At 38.0% G+C, this 3,498-nt stretch overlaps 1 pseudogene; it reads left to right on the top strand.

The window, feature by feature from the left end:
* Window positions 1-694: 694 nt before the first annotated feature.
* LOC127056009 (zinc finger BED domain-containing protein 5-like) lies at window positions 695-3,498 on the top strand (annotated as a pseudogene).

The raw sequence follows: 3,498 nt of genomic DNA, 5'->3' as shown, positions 1-3,498 counted from the left end.
GACGCGGGCACATTTAGATGCCCCCGTGGGTGCCATGGCGCCCATGGGCACCACGCTGGGGACCCCTGCTCTATGTTTTCACTGCAGCAACAGAAAACATTGTAAAGTTATAAAGTGTTTTGAAACAAGGTCATGGTTAGTTATTTCTTCTGGTATACTTTGTAAGATAATATAACAAGTACTGTGCTATATAGTGTATGACAGTGTTTCCCAAACTGTGTTCCACACGATGTGTTCCGTGAAAGAATCATAATTTTTAAAAAGGATCTTTAAATTTTTTTTAAGTTTAAATTTGGCATATTTGAAGCGCAGTTTACAAGTCTTTTTGAATGACTATAATTTAACATAAAATTCTTTTTCCAGTTATTGATAGATCTCATATTGAATATCATGGCATAAAGAGAACGTGGCACAAAAACATGTTGACGTCTATCCCTTTTGGGCATGTTTCAGTTAGTGACATCGTACCCTTCCACTCGAGCCTGCACGAACTGCAGTGGCATGCACACACCATTCTCTTTATGCCATGTTGAATGTAACATATTCTCTCAACACGTTCAAACCTGTGGGCCTTTACCGTGTGTGTGGTAAGCACAACTAAACTAGCTTCACTCAAAACAATATAAATATTTGTGAAAAAACAAAATTTGACAAAAATCAGTATTTTTAAATATTGTTACTAAACCTAATCACCATGGATTTGTGGCTAAAAGAAGGAACTTTGAAACGAAAAGCAACTTATTCTGGTACTCCAACTGTGGCCAAAATAAAGCAAAATATCGAGACACTTCAAAGTGAAGATGAACAATCGCAGTCTTTTGTTGCTGAAAAATCTGTTAGTACTAGTGAGTTATCCAAGGTGAAAGAATTTCCACTGAAGTATATCAAAAAAACAAGAAGAAGCAGGTGTTAAAAGACCAAAACGAAAGTATGATGAAAGTTATTTGTCTTTCGGTTTTACATGTGTTGGAAAAAAGATGTTGCTGATGCGCAGTGCATCGTGTGCAACAAAATACTAGCAAACAGTTCATTGGCTCCTGCTAAACTTCGTAGGCATTTGGAAACCAAGGATGCTGAATACAAAGACAAAGATATAATTGTTTTCAAGAGGAAGCATGACTCACTTGGAAATTGTAAACTTTCGATGATTACAATTGCTAAAACAGAAAACAAAAGTGCAACAGAGGCATCTTATCGAGTAAGTTATCATATAGCGCTTGCCAGAGAAGCTCACGCTATTGGAGAAACGCTTATCAAGCCTTGCGTGAAAGATACTGTAACACGCATGTTGAGCAAGCAGTCTGGTAAAAAAATTGATGCTGTACAGTTGTCAAATAATACTGTTGCACACCATATTAAAGATCTTGCCGATGACAAAGAAAAAAAGCTAGTTTGTCGACTGAAAATTTGCCATGAGTATTCATTGCAGCTAGATGAGTCAACTGACTTTTCAGGACTTGCTGTGCTACTAGTATTTGTCCGATATAGATTTAATAATATTATTGAAGAGGACCTGCTCTTATGTGAATCTCTGCAAAGCAACACAACTGGAGAAGAAATATTCAACTGCATCAACAATTTTATCAGAAAGCATGAAATTAGTTGGGGAAAATATATTGATGTATGTACTGATGGTGCTCGGGCAATGATTGGGAAGATGAAGAGAGTAGTAATACAAATCGTAAGTGTGGCACCAGAAAGCACTAAGAGCCATTGTGTTCTACACAGACAAGCACTTGCAGTTAAAAAAATACCAGCATATCTGAAAATTGTGCTCGATGAAGCAGTACAATGATCAATTTTGTCAAATCTCGACCACTTCAATCCAGGTTATTTAAAATTTTGTGTGAGGAAATCGGTAGTCAGCACAAAGTGCTTCTTTTACATACAGAAGTGAGGTGGTGTCATAAACAGATAGTTAAGGGTTAATGTCTCTTTTACCTGTAAAGGGTTAAGAAGCTCAGTAAACCTGGCTGACACCTGACCAAAGGACCAATAAGGGGACAAGATACTTTCAAATCTTGGTGGAGGGAAGTCTTTGTTTGTGCTCTTTGTTTTGGGGGTTGTTCGCTCTTGGGACTAAGAGGGACCAGACGTCAACCTAGGCTCTCCAAATCTTTCTGAATCAGTCTCTCATGTTTCAAAATTGTAAATAACAGCCAGGCAAGGCGGATTAGTTTTATTTTTGTTTTCTCAACTTGTAAATGTCCCTTTTTTTGCTGAGAGGATTTTACCTCTGTTTGCTGTAACTTTGAACCTAAGGCTAGAGGGGGTTCCTCTGGGCTATACAAATTTGATTACCCTGTAAAGTATTTTCCATCCTGATTTTACAGAGATGATTTTTACCTTTCTTCTTTAATTAAAAGCTTTCTTTTTAAGAACCTGATTGATTTTTCCTTGTTTTAAGATCCAAGGGAATTGGATCTGGACTCACCAGGGATTGGTGGGGGAAAGGAGGGGGGATGGTTAATTTCTCCTTGTTTTAAGATCCAAGGGGTTTGGATCTGTGTTCACCAGGGAATTGGTGAAGTCCCTCAAGGCCACCCAGGGAGGGGAGAGTTTTGGGGGGACAGGAAGTGCTCCAGACACTGACTTCTGGATGGTGGCAGTGTACCAGATCTAAGCTAGTAATTAAGCTTAGAAGTGTCCATGCAGGTCCCCACATTTGTACCCTAAAGTTCAGAGTGGGGAATGAACCTTGACAGGTGGCTATCCTGAGGAAAAGTGCTTGTGAGGCTTTTTGAGCTTCATAATGAACTACTGGTATTCTTCACTTCAGATAATTCAGGACAAAAATTTAATGACTGTCTGACAAATTCCTCATGGCTAATGAGACTTGCGTATCTTGCAGATATTTTTGCAAAATTAAATGAAATTAACCTGTCACTGCAAGGAAAGAATGTGACCATTTTTACTATAATGGATAAAATTTTGTCGTTAAAAAAGAAACTGGAATTCTGGGCATCTTCTGTGTAACAGAATAACTTCGACTGCTTCCCTACAGTACTTGAATTTCTGGCTGAAATAAATTCTACAGTCCATGAAGAAGTTTCCAGCACCATTTTACAGCACTCACATGACTTGCAGACCTCTTTATTAGAATATTTTCCTATGACTACTGATGGTAATGCTTGGGTTTGAAATCCATTTGTAATTACAGTCAGACTAGTCAGCTTTACTGCACACGATTATGAAAGCCTAATTGACTTAATTTCTGACTCTGATTTAAAACAAAAGTTTAAGGATCTTCCACTGAATAATTTTTGGAGCAGCCTAATAGAAGAGTACTCTAATGTAGCTAAATGTGCAGTTCGAGTGCTCCTTCCTTTTGCTACAACTTATTTGTGTGAGATGGGATTTTCGTATTATACTGCAACAAAAACCAAATATAGGAATAGACTTGATGCTGTGCCTGGCATGAGGATTCAACTTTCCAGCATTATTCCTAATATTAAGCAAATTTGTGCTAGAAAAACGCAGAAACACCAATCCCATTAA

The sequence above is a fragment of the Gopherus flavomarginatus genome, chromosome 7, assembly GCF_025201925.1.
Source record: "Gopherus flavomarginatus isolate rGopFla2 chromosome 7, rGopFla2.mat.asm, whole genome shotgun sequence".
Taxonomy (NCBI): domain Eukaryota; kingdom Metazoa; phylum Chordata; order Testudines; family Testudinidae; genus Gopherus; species Gopherus flavomarginatus.
Note: the sequence above shows the minus strand (reverse complement) of the source record. Positions and strands in the feature narration are given on the sequence as shown.